The sequence below is a fragment of the Bidens hawaiensis genome, unplaced genomic scaffold (genome assembly GCF_021521415.1).
Source record: "Bidens hawaiensis isolate Kalapana, Puna unplaced genomic scaffold, B.hawaiensis_p1.1 tig00049782_1, whole genome shotgun sequence".
NCBI classification, from domain to species: domain Eukaryota; kingdom Viridiplantae; phylum Streptophyta; class Magnoliopsida; order Asterales; family Asteraceae; genus Bidens; species Bidens hawaiensis.
Window position 1 is genome coordinate 73,243 of NW_027498907.1, and position 24,764 is coordinate 98,006.

Consider the following 24,764-nt stretch of genomic DNA (forward strand, 5'->3'; position numbering starts at 1 on the left):
CTATGATATTTTATGTGTATGAATATTTTTTCTTAGTATCATGGATATATATTATCATTTCTCTAGAGTTGGTATGTACTTGGAGAACCTTTTTGTCACACGGACAGCTATATATAGCTATATTAAGAGTTATAAGCAGACCTATATGTTATTTTATTAAGAGTTCCAAGTAGACATGAAATAAAAATTTTGATTTTTGATAAACAATGTGTATCTGCTAATACAATCACAAATGTAGTGTAAAAGTAAGCTTTTACCTATTTGTAACATATTTGGGTAATCTTATTTATGTAATTTTAATTTAATTATAATTGTATTAACAATATATGATCAATTTGTTGACTATATTTCACTTAATTGTCTAAGTTTAAAATTTTTAACAATTATCCGTGTAATACACGGACCTCAAACTAGTATATATATATATATATATATATATATATATATATATATATATATATATATATATGCGTGTGTGTTATTTGTAAAAGTGAAGTTTTACATCTTCTGTGATAAAAATAGAAGCAAATTAATATCAAATTTGGGTGGCGAATCAACTTTTACCAAGGAAGGAAATAAACAACTCGATGTATATTAAATTATAGTCATTGTTTTAAAGTGGTCTACTTCAAAAGCTCCACTGTGAAATTAAACCGGAACTAAATCTTCGTTAATGGTTCGGTTTTACATATCAACGGTTCGGTTTCGATTTCTAGTTATCCAAGCCGTTACTAATGGTTTGGCTCACGGTTTTACCTAAAACCGGCCAAACCGGACCGTGAACACCCCTAGTTTTAACTAACAAAAAATATTGCCACATAGCCTAGACGAAGGGAAATTCACTAACTGTCCACTCAAAAACACGCAACGGTTTAACTAATAACACAAGTGTGTGTATGCGTGTGTACTATAAAATTTCAAACTAATTACTTTAAACATGTATCAAACAGTTATGAAAAAACTAATATAAGACATATTTTGAATTAAAAAACACAGGCCTTCACCATGGCGCACGTACGTTGATCACAAGGACACCCAAAAGGTACTTTTTATTTAATTTAGCATTAATTTATAGTAGAATAATGATTTGTAAGTAATTGCATAATGTATAGAGTGTTCTAACATAAAAACATAAGACGGTACCTATTTACTTTCTAACTCACTATATAAACTAGGGTGTGCTCACGAGCTACTCGAGATCGTGTTGTGAAAAATCTTGATTGAGTTGAGCTTAATCGAGCCTCTGCCCGAGCTCAAGCCTAAAAGTAAACTCTTTTAATAAACGAGCTTAGGCGGGTTTGCAAACATAAATTGTCATAGATGTAATTTTTTAATATGTATTTAATAATCATACATACATAAATACATACATACATAGGATGAGTATCATTATAAAACTGTTAAATTAAGGAACACTTGAAAACCAACGTTTTTTATTAAACTAAATAATACATTATACACAATAGGATAATTTGAAAAAAAAATAAAAATATTTATAAGTATATAAAAATTAATAAATAAATAGTAAACGAGTCAAGCCGAGCCGACCTTAGCTTGAGTTTGAAAATCTACTCACGAGCCGAGCTCGAGCTTTGAAAATAAAGCTTGAAATGAGCCGAGTATGAGCTCGGCTGGACTCATTTACACCCCTAAACTACCAAACACTTTATATAAATGCATCATATGGTTATTACATTTTTCTAATTAAATTTGGTTATATATTAAAATACCTACAGGATAAATATTCTACAAAAAGTTTTGTAACTCATTTTTAACAACCTTTTCAAAAGTACGATTTTCTAAATAATGTAGAAATGTTGTACTTTGTCATATAATAACAGTTTTTAAAGTTACATTTTGTATCTTCTAATATATAGTTACTTTGTTAAAGATTGTGTCTCCAAGCGGTGAAATTGCACATTTGGTAGAGAGAATTAAAACAACGCTACGTACAATGGACGATGGTGATGTAACCATGTCGGCTTATGACACCGCTTGGGTGGCCCTCATACACAAAGTCGATGGAAGCGGCCATCCCCAGTTTCCATCAAGCTTGGAATGGATTGTTAACAATCAACTCTCTGATGGCTCATGGGGCGATTCTTTAATATTTTTGGCTCATGATAGGGTTATTAATACAATGGCTTGCATTATTGCTTTAACTTCTTGGAACGTTCATCCCACTAAATGCCAACAAGGTAAATCTGCATCTCTTAGATCATTAATAACAGTTCTTCACCTCTGTTGGAAAAAAAAAGTATACAAGTAAAAAAAGTTTGCATTTTTGAAATTTTAAAATAAACCCAACTATGGGGTTGGTGTCCTATTGACATAGGCAAAACCCTTAAACACATTTTGAGGCGTTGTGTTATGTCATTGTTATAGGGATCGAGTTGAGATGTTAATGCTCTTATTTAGTGCATAGTACATACCTAAAAATCGTTGTTTGGTCGCATCCTTACTAATTTTGGGACATTCAATATGTATTAAAAGGTGTTTTGCAACAGAAAATATGGACTAATTATGTGGTGATGTACTCTATGATCAGGACTGAAGTTTCTGAAAGAAAACATAAGCCAACTTGAAGAAGTCGAAGGGGAACATATGCCGATTGGTTTTGAAGTAACGTTCCCTTCGCTAACAAACTTGGCTCGGAAGCTAAAACTTGATGTCCCTGTGGATACTCCATTCATGAAAGAAATCTATGCTAGAAGAAACATAAAGCTTACCAAGTAAGTACTTTAAACCCTCGATAGCTTTTTTTCTTAAAAATAACTATATATGAGATTTTGTTAATTTTTTGTGATGAAATTAATTAAAGGATTCCAAAGGAAGTACTTCACAATGTACCAACGGCTTTACTTCATAGTTTGGAAGGATTGCCGAATTTGGAATGGGAAAAGCTTCTAAAATTGCAGTGCAAAGAAGGATCTTTTTTGTTTTCTCCATCCGCTACTGCTTTTGCATTCATGCAAACGAAAGACTAAAAGTGTCTTAGATACCTCACCAACCTTGTTACTAAATTCAATGGCGGAGGTACGTATGCTTTAATAAAATTTTGGTGGTTTATGGAACACTCCTGTTTTTGAAAAGGTAATTTATTAATGTTTTGATCGTGTTGTAGTCCCGGGTGTCTACCCTGTGGATCTTTTCGAGCATATTTGGGTTGTTGATCGCCTTCAACGACTTGGGATTTCTCGCTATTTCGAGCCAGATGTAAAAGCTTGTACAGAATATATCCACAGGTATGAAATTACTACTACATAATAGTAAAATTTTATATTCTTCATGTGAGCAGGTTGTCATCAATCATCAGATGTCACTATATGCTAAATTATTGTAGTTAATGCATTGTTTAATTTGGTGGTGCACAAATCACCTCCTATATATATAACCCTATGAACAACCTTGAAAATAAAAAAAAAACATAGAATTGGTAATAAGATTGTTTCATGACCCCGAACGAAAATGGATTTCAGGTACTGGACAAAGGATGGGATTTGTTGGGCAAGAAACTCAAATGTGCAAGATATTGATGATACCACGATGGGGTTTAGGGTTTTAAGAATGCATGGTTATGAAGTCTCTCCAGGTTGGTTTTCAGTTTCAGTGTATGTGTCAACTAGCAGGGTGTTCATACACGGTTTCAATTAGGTTAAACCGAACCAAAATCATTTAAAACCAAACCACGTATATGTTTGGTTTCGGTTTTAAAATTATCCGAATTCTGTCCAAACTCCAAGCCTGATAACAAATTTGTTTATTCCAACTCAATTATAATTTTAGCTCAATCTTATTTACCCCAACCTAATCCAATATCAAATAATGGTAAAAAATAGTTAAAAATCTAAAGCAATATATATATTAATATGTTCCATTTTTTTGTTTGGAACACAAAAAACGAACCGAAATTGAATTCGGTTTGTTTCTCATTTCTGCCCAAAAATCCGTAAAACCAAAATCAAGACTAACAAGTACCAACTGTTTCTTGTAACAGATGTATTAAGGCAATTTGAGAAAGATGGTACATTTGTATCCTTTGCGGGGCAGTCTACACAAGCTGTCACCGAAATGTTCAATTTGTACAGGGCTTCACAAATGCTCTTTCCTGGGGAGAAACTTCTTGAAAATGCCAAAGCATTTTCTTACAATTATTTGAGAGAACAAGAATCAGCCAACAAGATTCTTGATAAATGGATCATCGCCAAGGACTTGCCTGGAGAGGTCTACCCATATATTACTTTAGAAACGTTTATTATAAACTTGTTAATTATGGTGTCTTAAATCAACAGGTAGGATATGCACTAAACGTGCCATGGTATGCGAGCTTACCTCGCCTCGAAGCAAGATATTACTTGGATCAATATGGAGGCGAGGATGAAGCTTGGATTGCCAAAGGCTTATACAGGTATTGCTTGCCTTTTAAACGAATATTGCATAAATTTTTAAATGAGACTAAATTTAGTAACACAGCCGGACATTTTGTTAATAATGCTACGAATAATCTCTTAAAGGGTTCGATTTCATTGCTCCACGACACCAAGTTTTCTGGTGTGTAGGGTGTGGTTAATTGTCTAGTAGTCCCCTTTTCTTCACAGAACTGTGTGAATTCAGTTGAGTTGAATTCGCCTCCTCAATCTGTTTTCAAACACTTTGAAAACATTGAGGCTTGTTTCTTGGATTGAAGCATATTAATACGACCATTAACATCGTTTGTAATCATCAACTAGTACAAACACATAAATGTTACCAAAAACTAGATCAAGAACCCAAGTTGACCTATAAGCGGTCGCCAATAGAAAAGTCTTTCGAGGCTTCATACCCATCAAACATAAGTCACAAAGTTGATTTTGGTGTACATTTTTGGGCAAACTTTTTCGTTGATCTTTGGCTATCCTAATTTGCATTGTATCTTGTGTACTAGCTATTCGAACCAATTCCGGTTACACAAGTTCTAATATCTTGTTTCATAAAACACAATCAATTCGATTGCTGTTTGATCCAACATACACATGCACTCTAATTTGTTTTGTTAATTGTCGGATTTGTTTTTTTATTAATATTGTTTTATAAATCTTGTATTACTTCTTCAAACATAAAGTAAACTAATTAGTATACAAAAATCTTTAGAATGGGAACTGTGAGTAACAATACATACCTTGAAATGGCGAAACTTGACTACAATAACTGTCAAGCCATGCATCAGCGCGAGTGGAGCACTCTTCAACTGTAAGTTACCAAGTCTTCAAAATTTCCATATGAACATTCCTAAATAGGCTAAATTTATAAATATACATCAATATGTTGATGTAAAAAAGTAGAATCAGCTGGTTTATACATATTTTTTCATGCAGATGGTATGTGGACTCAGGTATCAAATAGTTCCCCACACTACAAATAAAAAGCCATTTAGCGACACACTTTTAATGACATTTTGTTTTTGTGCCACTAATTTAGACTTTTAATGGAACTTTGAGAATGCTATATTTGTTTGACAAACGTTTTAGTGGCATTTTAAATTATGTGTCACTAATCTATATTTTTAATATCACTTTGTATTTGTCATGAAACATTTTTAGTAGCATTTAAAATTCTTATGAAATTGTTTTGATCACTTAGTGAGTAATTATAAAACGAGAATTATTTTACTATAACCAAAAAATCTGACAATGAAAGATTTAAAGTCATTTTCAAAATCATTTTATATCCAAATAAATATGATTCAGATAACAAAGATAATTGATGACTAAAGTTCAATTATTTTGATCATAAAACATAAGCCAACGAGTAAAGACGAAATTTTAAAATTAAAAAGTTATCTCCTTCGCAAATTCAGTATAAAATATTCTCACTCGAATTTGAATATATCCGCCCCCAATTTGCAAATTTCCCTCGTATCTCCAAAAAATTATTGATGTCCCACTCCTTTGTAAATCGCCCCCCAGTTGAATACCAGTCGATGAAGTCATTCTTATCATAGTTCTGTCTCGAGAAACCCTAATCCCGAGCCGCAAAAGATTTTTTCAACGACTTCTCCTTTCCTGAATCAGTGAAGTCCTCTCATGATCAATTGGTAATTGGCAATTGGTGAAACATTCGACGACCCTCACAATCGAATTTAGTCTCACAATGGTCTCGTTATCCTACTCGATTCAACAGGCTCACAGATTCTTCATCCTAATATTGTTAGCTTTAATCACAAATCACTTCAACTTGACAGATTCACAACCCTAATCGAGTAATTGCTTGAAATCCTAAGATGGAGGTTCGTGTTTTTTTACTAGTTTTGACTATGGTGGTTTGATGAGTGCATAATTTTATTTTGTGTAGGCAAGAACTATTCATCCTGCGGTTTCTCATTTATGAAAAATTTTGTGGTGAGTTTTTGACTTTTAATTCAATTCATTTTTAGTTTGACATATTTTTGTTTTAAATAATGCACATGCTATATAAATTAGACCCCATATTATGTGCCTTTGTTTTCTGGTTGCTGCAGGTTGAGACAATTTACGGTGGTGGTCGAAAGGATCATTAGATGAAAGTAATGCATGCTTCATTACAATAAATCAAGGTTATAACCAAATTGATTGTGCCATATAATAGTCATTCTCTTTATACTATTTACTCCATCCGGTCTCATGATAATTGCAAGAATCTTTTTCTTAAACATTGGTTTGACAATTCAGGGTTTGTTCATATAATTATTTTTTAGCAACATGATTTGTGTGACATTTCTTTCTTTTTTTTAAAGGTTTTATCGTTTTACACTTAAATTTACTTAATGGTGTCAAGAACATAAACGCAAACGTACCGTTTTGGGTTTGGTTCATTCGATTAACATTGGTTATTTTGGTTTCATGCGCACCACTATGTCAACATATATGTTTAAAAACACTACTAGAAAAAGGGTATCATTGCTACAGAAATTTGTGACGCAATTTTTTGTGTCGGAATTTGCCACACATTTCCGACGCATTTTTGACAAAAAGTGAAATCCTAATTTTATGTCGTACGTTATGACAAATTTCTGACAAAAACTAAATTGCGTCGGAAATGCGTTGGAATTTCATACGCAATTCCGACACATCATTTTAATAGTGTATTTTATTTCTTATATTTACATGATAATATAACTTGTGTCGGGAATGTGTCGGAAATTCCAACTCATTTATGACACAAAATTTTAATTTCATAATTTTGTTTTTTTAATAAGTTAAATTAAATCATAATACAAAAAGCGTCATAAACGTGTCGGAATTCCCGACGCAATTTCGACACAACAATTTTATTTTCTAATTCTAGTTTTTTTAACATGTTAATCGAAATGATAATACAAACTGCATCGGAAAGGTGTCGGAATTTCTGACGCATTTCCAACGCAACATTTCAATTTTGTGTAATGTTTTTGTTAATACACTAAGGTAAAGAAAAATACAAATTGCGTCAGAATTGTGTCGGAATGTCTGACTAATTTTAAACGCAAAATCTTAATGTTGTACTTTATCAATATATTTATAAAAGTAATAATATAAGTTTCGACACATTTCCGACGCAACGTTTATTTTGTTGAAAATGCGTAGCAAATGTGTAGCAACTTGCTACGCAATTCTGACGGCCTAAGTATGTTTTTCGTTTAATTAGACTCCAACATTTATTTTTTCATCCATAATTTGTATGTCTTCACTATACGGGGAATACTTCTATTCCCTAACTTATACATATTATACAATTGCGTACATACATGAGTAACATTATCATATTGTAAAAGGTCGTTATTAGTTAGAGTTCTAATGGCACATACGTACACAAACATCATAATATGTATAACTTTGTGAAGGAAAAGTATTTCATGTTTAATGAAGTTGGTGTAAAAGATGGAATAAGGAAAAACGTCTGAACCTCGAGAAACAAATAAAAATATTAGACTACTTATACAGACTGTTGTAACTTATAGGTTCTAATGGTACACACGTATGTATGTAGATATATTGTATGTATAAGTTTGGGAAGTGATAGTGTTTCATGTATAATGAAGTTGTGCAAAAAATGGAGTAGGAAAAACAATGTTTGAACCTCAAGAAACGTAAACAAAATTGTATTGCGTAGGAAAGGTGTCAGAATTTCCGACACAAGCATAATTTACGTCGGAAATGCGTCGGATTTACTTTAAACTCTTTTACCAAGAAAAAAAATGATTTCTACTTAGACTCGAACCCAGATCGATCAATTAAATAAACAATCAAATTAACAATAGAATTTGATGTTTAGTTTTCCTTTTTAATACTTAGCTTTTAAAAGAAAAACCAAACCCTAGGTTCATTCTCACTGTCAGTTTTCGCCGGTGTCTGTTCTCACAACGGCGGTCGCCGGCTAAGGGTCGCCAGGTATCATCATGTCTACCACATCCATTCTTCGCTCTCTTTTACTTTTGTTTTATTTCTACACATAGCAGAAAGGGATCTACTGTTGGCGACGCTTCAAATCGACACGTTGTTCATCGACTTGCGAATCGATTTCTTCTCACCGATGGCCTAAACCCTACACCAGAGGTATGCAATTTGTATTCAATTCCTCTTCCGAATCATGTGTTGAACTTTAGGGTTTGAATTTCATTAGTGAAGATATTTCGTACCCCTTTATAATACCAAATATTCATTCTTTTTTGAAAACCTTACTGTCATTAAACACAATTGGGTTTCTCTTCAATTTTTACACATTTAAAAGGAGACATGCCTCCAAAGTCTGCGAGATCGAAGCAAGTATATGATTTTGTTTGCTTATTATTATTACTTTTACAAAATATAGTTGATTGGAGTACTATATGAAATAATAACCTTTTTTTATTAAGTTTTCATTATTAGTGTAAGTTATAGCTATTTCTTTCTTGCAGTGTTGGTAAGAGTGTGTGGATGTATGTAAGTGTCCGAAAGGGGATGGAAGTGGAAGGTTTTATTGGAGTCCAGTTACGTATGCGTGGAAGGCTGTAAGGTGTTGACTGGTTTGATAGCTTGCATCACTCTTGGACAGTTACTTTTGATAGTGAATTTATATGCAGTTTTCATTCAGAATTTTCGTTATGTTCGCCATTCAAGTTTGAGTCTCGTGCCGAATGACATCCCAGGTATCTTTGATAGAACTATGACTTTAAATTTGTATCTCTGTAACGGATTTAAGGCTGCATATGATATCAAATTATGGTCTCCTGTTATATAGACAAGTTACAAGTTTTAGGGTATATTGTTTATTATAAGTGGACAAAATGATGCTATTAGTGAATTAAATTTAGTTAGAAGCTAATTATTGTCCCATTTTTTTATATATGTTTTAGTTTTCGACTTGAGTTATTGAATTTATGAAAGAACACTTGCATACAACTTTGTAACTTTGATGCATCTTTGTTAATTGATTGGTTGGTAGATGTCTCTATTCCATGATTTGGATACAAAAACTCCTTTTAGGAGGTGTAAAGGTAGCAAACTTAGATGCAATTACTTCTACAGTTAATAGGCCTATGAAACTGGTTATATGTTATTCATAATTATAGTTATCATGTGTTGTTTGTTTACTGATTATCGTACATGTTTAACAAATTTGTAGATTCAAGTTCAAATGGAAGTTGAAAGGAGAGCATGGAATGCAATAATATGGGCAAAGCGATGCAAAAAGGTGTAGAAGTGGCCGTAATTTTTTGTTTGTAATTCAAGTAGTTTTTTATGTTCAATTTTAGACATGTTAGTTTGTAATGGATTTGTAATGACTTTGATTATATTTGAGTTTCAATTGGAAAAAGTTGTTTTGTGAGTGAATTTGTGGTTTTTTAGGTATAACAGTTTTGTGGCTTTATTGAGTATTTCTACCAAAAAAAAATAATTAAAAAAATCTGGATTATTTTGAATTTAAAAATAAAAATATATTAAAAATACAAATGCGTAAGAAATTCCGTCAAAAAATAATTCATATATGCGTTGGAATTGCGTCGGAAAATAATTCATATATGCGTCAAATTTGTGTCGGAAAACAATTCAAATATGCGTCGGAACTGTGTCAAAAAAAAATGTAAAAGTGTCAGAATTGCGTCGGAAAACAATTTATATATGAGTCAGAATTGCGTCGGAAAACCGAAAATTAATACCGTATTTATACATATACGGTAATATTAATACGATAATAATAATTATTAAAGGTTGTTAAAATGTGTCGGAAAAGTGTCGGAAAATTGCGACAAAATTATGCGTCAGAAATTTGTCTTAATTTGTGTCGGAAATGCGTCATAAACGAATTTCCGACGAGGGTTTTTCTGACACGCAAAATGCGCCGGAAATGCATCTGAATCACTCGTTTGTAACGCTTTTCCGACGCAATCTGGCGTCACAACACCATCAGTTTTCTAGTAGTGAAAGTAGTAAAATATATAATTCTTATAGTATATTTGTTTTTTAAGGATGAAGGCCCACATAGTCTTTTAGCAAAGAGCTTGGCCTATCAAAGAATGAGATGAATAAACTTCTTTTCACTGTACACATCAGCTCATCGGGTTCAGGTGTACGCAATGTTTTTTAAAACATTTTATTAAATTTGGTGTTTGTGATAATGATATTTTAATTATTTTTTTCTATTGCTTAGATGCTTTTGATGGTGTTTTGGAGATTTTAGTGTGAGCAAGCTGAGTCTTCTGCAGGCTGTTATGACGATGATCCTGAAAGTGTGGCAAAATGACAAACATTGATCTCAACGTAAGGCATCATATGAATAATTCCCGGCTTTAATAATCCGTGTGACAGGCCCGCTAGAGCAAGTTCAAGGTTTGTAAATGTATGAGTTAATGGTTTCTCAACTATTTTATATATGTATTTTGTGTTAGTTGCCATTGTAGTAATACTTCAAATCCTATATCAAAGTGCATTTAGAAGCATAGTTATTAAAAGCTCTCACTTCTTGCACCTCGGTTCATTTTACAGGCCAGGCCCAATATCCACGCTTCTTGAAGGTGACAACACATTTACTATCATTGATGGCGCATCAAGAATAACAGTCATTTGAACGTTTATTATTTATACTTTTTGACCGTTTGGTTTTTATGTTTTGAACATTTTGGTACTTTACTTTGAACAATTTGTTATTCAAGTTTTGGAATTACATTTGAATTTCGACTCTTTTAAAGCTTTTGGTACTAATAGCCTTTGTTTATTATATGTCTGAATAATAGTATTAATTTTCAAATACGCAATATATATTTATATGTCTTTTATTTAAGTGCACTTTTTTTTGTCTTAGGCCCTCACTTATTTTGCGCCTAGGGCCAGGCGAGGCCTATGCGCCTTAAGTGCGCCTTTGATAACTAGGTTTAGAAGGTTTATATGCTGAGTTTTACTTTGGGCGCCTTTTGCTAAATATACGAGTTAGTTATTGTTCTATATAATTTTTGTAATGCTACTTTTTAAAATTTGATTTTGTTCAATTTGATGCTTATGTGAAGAGTTTTTGAAAACACAGGAGATGATCTTACTCTAGGTCTTATCTTACTGTAAGATACATTGTATTGAATTTATTTTGTGAACATAGAATTATATAATCTAGATTGATAGGAAACATTTGAAGGTGGTAGAGATGGGGTTGCAAGCCTTGAAAGAATGGACTCGGTTAAGACAAATGCTAAACATGTTGATGAACCTGAGGATGCCTTCTACTTTTCTAGGGAGATCAAGTGACAAAGTAACACTAGATGACTGACTGGAAGCCACATTGGAAGCGAGGAGTGTTGTGTTAGTTAATCTTGCAACATTTGTTAGTTTTGTGTTTATATGTTTGATAACTTAGTTTGACACTTATTGGACATTGTTTGTAAACATTTGAAATAAGTTTAAGACGATTGAACTTTTAATTAAAGTGACGATATTTTGTTTTTTATATCTTATGGTTTTATTCTTATTTTATACTATAAATGATTAATGGAAATTTTGTCACTATAATTAGTATGAAATTTACCTACAAATGATTAGTGACACAAAATTTTTGCCACAAAATGTTTTTTTTGTTGGCAAAAAAAAGTGCCACAAAAGCTCAAAAAGTTTGTGCGGCACATCTAAAAAGTGCCTCTAAAAGGCTTTAGCGTCACCGCCTCTAGTGACACTTTTTTTTGTATGCCGCACATTCTTAATCAGGACTTTAGTGGCATTTTTTTGTTATTTAATGACACTTTTTGTATGTCACTATACGGCATTTTTTTTGTAGTGCAATGAGCAATGATCTCACAAGCCTTTTGGTAACGTACTACCTAGTGGCAGCTAGCATATTCGAGCCAGAAAGGTCCAAGGAGCGACTAGCATGGGCTAAAACCTCCATGTTGGTCGACACGATCTCTAGATTTTTTGGCTCACCACAGCTCTCAAGAGTGCACAGACGAGCATTTGTGAATGAATTTAAAAACATCAATTCTGCTTCCAAAAAACATTTCAGGTACGAGCTTTTCTTAAAACTCAGCAAATCGAGTGAGTTGGTCAAAATAGGACGTTTTCAAAAAGTTTCACCCAAAATGATTCAAAATTTTTATTTTTAATTTTTACTCGTTTAATGAGTGAGTCTTTTTGTAGTCTCATTGTATCTTAATAGTGTTCTTGATTTGTTTGGTTGCAAAGAAGCGGAGAACCATGGCACGGGGTCATGGTTGCACTGCAAGGGACCATACACGATCTCACGTGGGATGAAGTCATGGTTCGTAATCAAGACATCTACCAACAACTCTACCATGCGGTAATTATTCTTGATATAACTGATCTTATGAATCTTCTTTGGTGACAAACCTTTTGTTGTTTCTAAATAACAATGACGATTGTGTATTTGTGTTGTTTGGAAATAGTGGGAGATGTGGTTGATGAGGTGGCAAGACGGTGAAGATTGGCGTGTTGAACTGATAATAGAAACATTAAACATAACCACTGGTAGATGCGTAGCTACTGAGCTCTTAAGTCATCCTCACTACCAACGGCTTTCAACCGTCAGTAATTACCTCTGCCAAGAACTAATTAAGTTCTGTGACTCCAAGGTAAACATAGGTTCTTATGCCCGATTTGAGTTTAGTTAAGATTCCTTCGTTGTTTGTTATATATGGAAAAAATTAAACATGTTTCTTCGTTAATCAGGAAAATTTCACTGCACGATGTGAAAACGGGACAAACACAAAGATTGACTCCAAAATGCAAGAACTTGTGCAACTTGTGTTGAGCGACAATGATCTTGATCGAGATCTAGCACAAATGTTCCTGACTGTAGTAAGAACATTCTATTACAAGGGTTACTTTGACCCTGAGGCGATAAATGTTCATGCCTCAAAAACACTGTTTGAGATTGTAAATTGAAAATACCGATAGGTTCCTTATTTCTTGTTTAGCATATGCAAATAACTAGCTTTATATATGGAGTATTCCAAAAATACCAAAAAATTATCAAACCTTATGGAACTTATCAAGTCTAGACTTGCCAAACTTCTAATATGGAGTATTCCAAAAATACCACTGATCATTAATCACATAAACTTTGAAGATACATCCAACTTGTATACGCCATACATATAGTATAAATTTAAATGTGCATATAAACATACATGTCAAGGTCACGTGAATTAAAATTTACAAAAGAATAAAATATCACTTTTAAAATGACCCGTTTTAACGTATCCAGTACCTAAACTTGGTCTGCTGTTGTTGATGTAGTAGAGAAATTTAACATTTAAGCATCTGTGTCATTAACCTACAAATGCATATTTTGTTGGCTAATGCTAAAAAACATAATACTTTAAATCAATTATAAAAACTTCACCCAAAACACAGTTCGGCGTGCAGCTCGTTTTATAAATTTGTGCACTTAGATCCGCATGGTCAACTAGTAGTCCTCAATGGGATGTTTAATACGAAATAGGATAGTTTATAGTTAGTAGTTTACGAAAATATATACTTAATTGATCTTGGAAGACAACAATTAAGTCGTTATTCGTTTTTAAATTTAAAAATATGGATTCATAATGAAGTCAAATTACGGTTTCAGAAAGTTAATTGATATATTATTTGAAAAATCATGAGATCTAACGTGATTGGTAATGCTAAAATGTTTTATTCAAGATTTGGAATTTTTAAAGTTGTAATACTGACGTCATTAGTACATTTGTGTATTCTTTGTGTGCATTATTTGTGTATGCTCTAAGATTTAAAAAAAAACTAATGGTGTAAGGTTACAACAATATATCTAACCAGTTTAAAAGAAATGTTGATAGTAATTAGAGTAGTTAAACGTATACTAAAATGACATTAGAAATAAAACTTCGTATTCAACATTCTTAAACGTTAGTCGGTTCATATAGCAACAATACGTAGGGTCATTCGTACAATAAATAAAAATAACATATATATATGCAATTTGTATAATAAAAATAGCATTAATAGGCTATCCTATATTAAGAACGTAGTTGCAAGCATGTGTATATCTAAGGTGTTTCTCGAATACCGTGGCGACCTTAACATTTCATAAATGTTGCAACTAACAGTTTTGGTGAAGGACGTGTGTGTCTAAAATATGAGACAGTTTTTTGTATTTATAGTCATGTGATGTAATAAGCTAGATTGGATGTCCGTTTGAGTGTTTGACTTAAATATTAACTGACCAAGATGGCTGGCACAACCTTGTGAAACAAAAACGAATGTTTATGGATGAAGATAAATGTGGTTCAAAACATTTAAAGAATAAATTAATTGAAATTATATTGAAGCGTGGTCAATCATATATCTCAATATCATATAAATATATTTTATTTAAAATCAAAATCATACTTTAAATTCAAATTTAAGTGCATTTAAACTCGTTTGTTTGCGACACATTGAATTTGATTATTTGTTTTGGAATATCGAGTTTAATGAATTTGTTTTGACAATTTGTGTGATATCTCAGTCGGACAAGTTAGAATAGTATCACCATGTTCACATACGCTCCTTTTAATAGCATAAAAAAAGGTCCAATAACAACTTATCACGTAGTTAAAAATTTTCACACCTAAATTTACAGACCAATTATGTTTTGTTTTGAGCAAATATAATAAGACCCAAACATTTCATGACCAGATCCAGATCACCTCTAACCATTCATAACCAAACCGAATCAACATGTAAAAGTAATTAACCATAACAAACATGTCATCCTTCTCCAATTTACCAAAAATTCAGTTATGTGTACAATTTCGGGGCACATGACTTATCGTGATTGGCCAGTCTTATTGGAAAATCATTTTGAAAAAATGTCAAAAGAGCTATTTTAGTAAACTAACAGTCAATGTATTTTTGTTAATCCAGTAGTTAAACAAGGCTATTCCACTAATTACTCCTTATTGACAGCTAGCTCATAACATGCAAGATTCTTAGCTCATAACATGCAAGATTCTTAAAACAATAAGGTTGAGTTTGCTATATATATGTATGTATACATGCACAAACAAAGTCTCTGTACTACCTGCATAATATCTTCGAATCAATGGCGTATACTGCTTTAAAACTGTTCATGTTACTCACAGTCACATACTCTTTCATCTTTAGTGACACATTAGCTGCTGACCCCAATGATCTCAAGGTATTATTTCACTTTCATAATTAGGTGTTTTTAATCGTTTTCTTTTGGTTAACATGAAATGATATTATTTGTGTTTGGCAGACGTACATTGTGTACATGGGTGACCTTCCAAAAATTGGTGTATCCGTTCAAGCACACCACACTAACATACTTCGAGAAGTTACTGGCAGGTAATTAACTATATATTATTTATGTGAAGGTGTGCTCTCTTGTATGTATAAGGACACTAATATCTTTGATGATGTACTTTTGGCAGCTGGGCATCGGAATCTTTACTTTGGAGCTACAAGAGGAGCTTTAATGGCTTCGTCGCCAAGCTGACGCAGCATGAGAAAAACCAACTAGCTCGTGAGTTTTTTCTTTTTTGAACGAAATATGTAGGACCAGAGAACTAGAGTCAAAATACTAATTAACTTTATATAGCTCGTCAGTCAATTGTTCTGAATTTGGATTAAGAATTAATTTCCTGGATAATTCTCAAAATAAAGATGTTAATAGTCAACTATTGATAATTAAATTTACAATCCTAAACGTAAAATGCATTCATACAATGATTAAAGCTAAATGTTATGCATTTAAAATGAAATCACTAATTTTTTATAACGAAGTTAATATAGAATTAAATTTACTAGAATAAATAAATTGATTTTAACTTTTGAAAAATAACTGAAAGTTGAACTATTTTTCAGAAAGAAAATCTTTAATAACATTTGAAAATAAGTTTTTTAAGTAATGACCTCAATCATCACAAGTTAATTACATAAAATCTTATTTATGTAAAATTATTATAATACAATCCATGTATATTATCGTTTGCATTCAGGCAAGGAGGGTGTGGTATCAGTATTCCCAAACCGCAAAAAGCAACTACATACAACAAGGTCATGGGACTTCACTGGCTTCCCTCAAGATGTCAAAAGAGCACCTCTTGAGAGCGACGTCATTGTCGGCATGCTTGACAGCGGCGTCTGGCCGTAATCCGACAGTTTCAAGGACGACGGGTTCGGTCCTCCACCAGCTAAATGGAAGGGTTCATGCGATACCTCCAATTTCACATGCAACAAGTAAAAAACTAAGTTCATTATTAATTAAATTCGGTCATCTATACACGTTATCAAATGACCATTTTGACTAATAATTTTGATCCTAGTCAAACTTTGATCTTTTCTTGTAAAAACGGTCGTCTGAGTGTTTTGTTACAACCATTTGATGGTTCAATATTTATCTTGTTATTAACACTAAATAAGGCCTATTATATGACAGTAAACTCATCGGAGCACGATACTATAACACGGAGAAAACCGAAAGCAAAGGGCTGTCAGCAAGAGACACCGACGGCCATGGCACACACACTGCTTCCACCGTGTCTGGACGAGCGGTTAACAATGCAAGTTTGTTAGGTTTTGCTAAAGGAACGGCTAGAGGCGGTGTACCTTCGGCACGTATAGCTGTTTACAAGATATGTTATCCTGATGGTTGTGCAGATAGTGATTATTAGCGGCTTTTGACGATGCAATTGCCGATGGAGTTGATATTATTTCACTTTCGGCTGGAGGGTCTGACCCTCTAAACTATTTCGAAGATCCTATCGCCATAGGAGCTTTCCATTCTATGAAAAATGGGATTCTTACGTCGAATTCTGCTGGAAATGATGGCCCGACTCCAGGATCGATTACTAATATGTCACCTTGGGCGTTATCGGTTGCTGCTAGCAGCATTGACAGGAAGTTTCTAACTAAGGTTGTGCTAGTCAACAATGTGACTTATGAGGTGAAAAATATTATTATTATTATTATTATTATTATTATTATTATTATTATTATTATTATTATTAACTGTATATATGTGTAGGGACCTACGATAAACACATTCAATGGTGGGATATATCCGATAGTTTATGGTGCATCTGTGCCTAATATTAAGAATGGATCTACATCAGAGGACTCTAGGTAATGAAACATAACATTAACAACTTAAAGTGATCACAAAAACTAAAATCATTATTGGCAATTGCAGATTCTGCATAGCAAATTCTTAGACCCCGATTTGGTACATAATAAAATTGTGGTATGCGAGTTTCAAGACACGGTACATGCGTTAAAGTCAGGTGCAAGTGGTGTCGTGATCGAATTTCCTGGTTATGGCACTGACGATTTCGCAGATACTTATCCTCTTCCAACAACATTCTTGAGTGACAAAGATGGAAGTGCGGTTCTAACTTACATAAACTCCACCAGGTATATATATATACCAAATGCGCGCATTGCTAATTACTTGTTTTGTATTATTAATTTCCTATGGATATATGCCAAGTTTTAATTTTGTTATTGTGTATGATAGAACGCCAACTGCAAACATCCTAAGAAGTTACGAACATGTCGACAAAGCAGCCCCAACCGTGATTTCCTTCTCGTCAAGAGGCCCGAACCTAATCACACCGGATGTTCTCAAGGTACATGAGATTATATATATTATCTTAAAAAAATACTATGTAATTACTTGTGTTAACTAGCATTTTATATATTTATGTGTAGCCTGATATAACCGCACCTGGAGTGGACATTTTAGCCGCATGGTCCGAAGGTACAACCGTCACCCGACAAAAGGGAGACACCCGTGTTGTCCCATTTAACATTATTTCTGGGACTTCCATGTCTTGCCCTCACGCCACGGGAGCGGCTGCTTACGTTAAATCATTTTACCCGACTTGGTCCCCTGCTGCTATAAAGTCGGCCCTTATGACTACAGCCGCACCAATGAGTCCCACCAAAAATACCGATGCTGAATTTGCATATGGCTCAGGCCATATCAACCCTTCAAGAGCCGTTCACCCGGGTTTGGTCTATGATGCGGGAGAGCTAGATTACGTGTCATTTTTGTGTGGCCAAGGTTATAGCGCCACTGCTTTGAAAATCGTCACTGGGGATTCAAGTGCTTGCTCTACGACTACTAATGCAGCCGTGTGGGACCTAAACTACCCTTCATTCGCTCTCTCATCTTAACATTCGCGTAGGATAACCCGAACCTTTAACAGGACGGTTACTAATGTGGGTACAATAGGTTCTCCATACGAGGCTCGTGTGGTTGCACCGTCCGGGATGGTGGTGAAGGTTGACCCGAGCTGCCTTGTGTTCAAAGCAGTGGGTGAGAAGCAATCGTTTGTTGTGACGGTTACTGCGAAAATTAAATCGAGAGCTCTTTCGGGTTCGTTGGTTTGGAGTGATGGGGTTCACAAGGTTACAAGTCCGATAGTTGCGTTTCGTAATCGTTAAGTAGATAATTAGTTCATTGTTTTTATTTTGGTTGAATAACTAGCTACTTTTGACCTTGGGTAAACTGGTTTCACTTTTTCTTATGTTTGATTTGTGGATCTTGACACGTGAATAAATAATGTGTCATTTTATAACGGTTGATCATATTAGCAAGAAAATACAAGTCTTGCGTTGAATTACCAATTCCATATTTATATATAGTGGAGAAACACAATGGAATACATGGTATGCATCTAAAAACGGATAGAATATATTCACAATAAAATCATAATACAATTATAGTACATCATTAATGGCATGACTTACCAAATATAAGCTAAATTGATTGTCAAATGGTGATGATGTTAACATGAATTGCGTCCCTTGAGACAACCACAACTATATATGAGTCTTGAAATACAAGCGAACTTAATTTGTCATCAACACTAGGTCTTCAAATACAAGCGAAATTACGCCCTTCAGGCAACAACACTATTTTGTTCGTGCACATGAATGCCAACGGAGGGGTCGGTAGATTGGTCTACATCAATTTTTTTTTCTTCTTTGTTTTCTTATTTCATTTTTTTTATGTATTTTAAATTAGATTCATATATATATATATGTATATATATATATATATATATTTATTCGGTAACTTTAATATACTTTTAGGGTATTAAATAAATTGAAAATTATTTAAGTGTTTGTAAACCTTTATAAATATTTCGATATATTTCAACTTACAAATGCGATTTTGTAAAGTTTTTGGTCCAGGTTTGGCGAGTTTATTTTACCAAAATGGTTGGAAGAAATAATTATTTACCAATATAGATTCTTTATAAATTTATTTACCAAAATAGGTTAAACACCTCCAAAACCTTTTATTTTGTGTAAAAAGGCTGATCACTCCCTACCAGCTTCTTCTCCAATCCACCCTAAAACCCTCTAGAGCTCACAAATTTTGTCGTGATCTCCATTGAAACGCCTCCATGCTCGAAATCATGATACACAATGAAAACCACTCGTCAGAAAGAGTTTTCCAGAAAATCAACAAACTTAATCTCCTTTTACAGTCGATCACACCATTCTTTTCAACATACAAATTACCCAAATTGAAGAAGTCAAAAAGCCATTTTTAACACAGGCCCAAGAAAAGGGGGAAATATTTCTGATAATGCTGTAATTGTAATTTTAATTTTGAAATTAAGATAATGAATGAATTTTGTGCCACACAACCCAATCGATGTTCATATTCTTTCTTCTCTTTGTCTGATACAACACATAATAGAACCTAACTCAACTCAATTCCTCGTTTTTCTTTTGTTGGGTTTTGTTGGTTCCTTAATCTTCACCAGATTTTAGAGAATTCGTGCGCTGTTGTTAAACGATTGTACTGTGGTAGTCGATCAAAGAAAATTCTAGTCGGTTGTTTATTTTGGTTTAATGATTGATGAATTTGATAATTTAAGGCTTAACATCTTCTGATTCTTCTCCGTGATGAACTGTTGTATATGAGTTGATTGATAAAAGGGAAAAAGTAATTAAAGAAAATAAAAACCTATTTTAGTAAAAAACTCAAGCTTTGGCAGGTGTCACGACATATCGAAAATATTATTGAAAAATGTAAAAAAAAGCTATTTTAGTAAACTCTAACAGTCAAAGGTTATTTTTGTTAACTAACTAGGTAAACAAGGATATTCCACTAATCTTCTCTCGCCGACAGCTCATGACGTGCAGGATACTTAATTAACATTATCAAATAGGTGAATTTTGAGATAACGATGAGGTAAAGTTGGCTATATATATGCATATGCATAAACAAGTTTTAGTACCATCTGCTTAACATCTTCTTCGAATCAATGGCATATTATTCTGCATTAAAACTGTTCCTGTTACTCACAGTCACATACTCTTTCATCTTTAGTGGCACATTTGACTTCAATGATCTCAAGGTATTATTACTCTTTCATAACCACCATTTTAATATTATGTGTTTTTAATCGTTTTCTTTTGGTTAACATGAGATAATATTATTTGTGTTTGGCAGACGTACATTGTGTACATGGGTGACCTTCCAAAGAGTGATTTATATTCAGTTAATGCACACCACACTAACATACTTCAAGAAGTTACTGGCAGGTAATTTAACTATTATTTATGTGAAAATGTTATTTCTTGTATATTTTAGGACACTAATATCTTTGATGATGTACTTTTGGCAGCCGGGCATCGGAATCTTTACTTTGGAGCTACAAAAGGAGCTTTAATGGTTTCGTCGCCAAGCTGACGGAGCATGAGAAAAACCAACTAGCTCGTGAGTTATTTTATTTTATTTTATTTTATTTTAACGCCATATGTATTATAAACACGGACCAAGTGTCCGGCCTAGAGAACTAGAGCCAAAACCACATACAACAGAGAATAAAAACAATTACAATAGAACCGAAGCGCGCATTCAATCTATTTTTCAACCAACTAGCTCGTGAGTTAATTGTTTTGATTTAGATAATTCTCAAATTTAAAGATATGAATAGTCAACTATTCAAATTAAATATAAATTCCTAAAATAAGTGTAGAGCTTCTTGATTTAGATTGTACAACGCTGTGCCTAGTAAGTGGACATGTGTAATCTTAATGTAGACCGTACAAGTCTTCATAAGGACCGTACATTGATAAAAGCTAAATTTCATGTATTTAAAATGAAAACTAATATCTTTTTTGAATTATTAATTAAGTTGATTTTTTAAATATTGAAAATAAACGGAAATTTGAATTATTTTCATACAAAAATCTTTATTGACATTTGTAAAGTAAGTCTTAAGTTAATTACATAAAATCTTATTCATGTAAAAACTAAAAAGTTTCATAAGAAAAATTATTGTAACATAATCATGCATATTATCGTTTGCATCATTGCATGTAGGCAAGGAGGGTGTGGTGTCAGTATTCCCAAGCCGCAAAAAGCAACTACATACAACAAGGTCATGGGACTTCACTGGCTTCCCTCAAGATGTCAAAAGAGCACCTCTTGAGAGCGACGTCATTGTCGGCATGCTTGACAGCGGCGTCTGGACGGAATCCGATAGTTTCAAGGACGACAGATTCGGTCCTCCACCAGCCAAATGGAAGGGCTCATGTGATTCCTCCAATTTCACTTGCAACAAGTAAAAACACTCAATCCGTTATTAATTTGATTGTGCCAATGTACTATACATACATTGTCTGACACCTAACCCCATTTTCAAACAGCTATTGGACAAAGGTCAAACGGCTGTTTTAACTAATAATTTTCAAAGTTTGTTTGACCCATCTATGATCAGAATATCCGTTTGGATAGTTTTTGTTCCTTTTCAAAGCAGTCATGTAGTTTTTTTTGTGGATGGCTCTTTGATGGTTCAATATTATCTGGTTGTTAACATTAGTAATTATGACATATTATATGTTGTTTGACAGCAAACTTATTGGAGCAAAATACTATAACACCGAGAAAGCCAATCGCGGAGAGCTATTTTCAGCAAGGGACACCCAAGGTCATGGCACACACACTGCGTCCACCGTGGCTGGACGTGCGGTTAACAATGCAAGTTTGTTAGGTTTAGCTAATGAAACGGCTAGGGGCGGTGTTCCGTCAGCACGTATAGCTGTTTACAAGATATGTTTTCCGGATGGTTGTGCAGATAGTGATATTTTAGCGGCTTTTGACGATGCAATTGCCAATGGAGTTGATATTATTTCACTTTCGGCTGGAGGGTCTGACCCTCTAAACTATTTCGAAGATCCTATCGCCATTGGAGCTTTCCATTCTATGAAAAATGGGATTCTTACGTCGAATTCTGCTGGAAATGATGGCCCGACTCCAGGATCGATTACTAATATGTCACCTTTGGCGTTATCGGTTGCTGCTAGCAGCATTGACAGGAAGTTTCTATCTAAGGTTGTGTTAGGCAATAATGTGACTTATGAGGTGAGAATTATTATTATTGTTGTTGTTGTTGTCGTCGTCGTCGTCTCTTAACTGTATTCATATGTAGGGACCTTCGGTAAACACATTTAATGGTGGGATTCATCTGATAGTTTTTGGTGGATCAGTGCCTAATTCTAAGAAAGGATATACATCAGATGAATCGAGGTAAAGACTTCAACTTATATTGACAGAATTAATGTTGTCCAAAATAATTAAGGACATTCATCAAAATTAAGATATAGCCATTTTGCATAGAAAACTAGCTTTTCTTTTCGAAATTACTACGTTGTTTAAATAGCTTGATCACCATTTCTAGCTAGAGTAACTTCTATTATTAATAAATTATAGTTTTGATTTTATATACATAACATTTAGGTAGCAAAAACTAATAATTACCGGCAATTGCAGATTCTGCCTGAAAAATTCCTTAGACCCAACTTTGGTACATAATAAAATTGTGGTATGCGAGATTCCAGGCATTAATATAAATATGTCAGATTCGGGTGGAAGTGGTATCGTGATCGAAGTTGATAATTATGGCATTGAAGATTTCACATATAGTTATCCTCTTCAAACAGCATCCTTGAGCGGCAAAGATGGAAGAGCTGTTCTAAGTTACATAAACTCCACCAAGTAAGTCTACCAAATGCATATTGCTAGTTACTTGTAATTTACAATCACCAATATTGGACACGTAACAAGTTTTAATTTTTGTGTTTAATAGAACACCAACTGCAAGCATCCGAAGAAGTTACGAAAATGTTGACAACGCAGCCCCAACCGTGGCTTCCTTCTCGTCTAGAGGCCCGAACATAATCACACAGGATGTTCTCAAGGTACATGAGCTTAAATATATTAGCTACAAAAAAAATAAATATACTATGTAATTACCCGTGTTAACATATTATGTGTAGCCTGATATAACCGCACCTGGAGTGGACATTTTAGCCGCGTGGTCAAAGGGTACAACCGTCACAGGGGAAGAAGGTGATACCCGTGTTGTCCCGTTTAATATTATTTCCGGAACATCCATGTCGTGCCCTCACGCAACTGGAGCTGCTGCTTACGTTAAATCATTCCACCCGACTTGGTCCCCTGCTGCTATAAAGTCGGCCCTTATGACTACAGCCGCACCAATGAGTCCCACCAAAAATACCGATGCTGAATTTGCTTATGGCTCTGGTCATATCAACCCGTCAAAGGCCGTTGACCCGGTTTGGTGTATGATGCTGGAGAACTAGACGATGTCTCATTTTTATGTGGCCAAGGTTATAACTCCACCACTTTGAAAATTGTCACTGGGGATTCAAGTGCTTGCTCTAAGACTACTAATGCAGCCGTGTGGGACCTAAACTATCCTTCTTTCGCTCTCTCGGTTGAACATTCGGGTAACATAACCCGAACATTTAAAAGGACTGTTACTAATGTGGGTGCAGCGGGTTCTTTATACAAGGCTCGTGTGGTAGCACCATCAGGGATGGTGGTAAAGGTTAACCCGAGCAGTCTTGTGTTTAAAGCAGTGGGTGAGAAGCAGTCGTTTGTGGTGACGGTTAATGCGACAATCAAATCAAGAGCTCTTTCGGGTTCGTTGGTTTGGAGTGATGGGATTCACAAGGTTACAAGTCCGATAGTTGCGTTTCTTAAAGTAGATATTAATTAGTTCATTGGTTTATTTTGGTTGCTGATCTTGATTCTGTATTCAAAAATGACACGTGAATAGGAATGGCAACGGGGCGGGTTTGGGGCGGGTTTTGCTTAACCCGAACCCGAACCCGAAACCAAAAACCATCCCCGTACCCGCCCCATTACCCGTCGGGTTTAATTCGGGGATTCCCCGTTTGGTTTTTTGTACCCCCCCGACCCACCCCGTCCCCGAACCCGAAAACCCGAAACCGATCGACCCGACCCGAAATTGGTTCATCACATAACTGAACATTTAT

At 34.2% G+C, this 24,764-nt stretch overlaps 3 pseudogenes; all 3 read left to right on the forward strand.

Moving 5' to 3' along the window:
* Window positions 1-1,798: 1,798 nt before the first annotated feature.
* On the forward strand, window positions 1,799-13,373 carry LOC143598192 ((-)-kolavenyl diphosphate synthase TPS28, chloroplastic-like; annotated as a pseudogene).
* Window positions 13,374-15,513: 2,140 nt separating this feature from the next.
* Window positions 15,514-18,980, forward strand: LOC143598193 (cucumisin-like; annotated as a pseudogene).
* Window positions 18,981-20,799: 1,819 nt separating this feature from the next.
* On the forward strand, window positions 20,800-24,503 carry LOC143598194 (cucumisin-like; annotated as a pseudogene).
* Window positions 24,504-24,764: the final 261 nt, after the last annotated feature.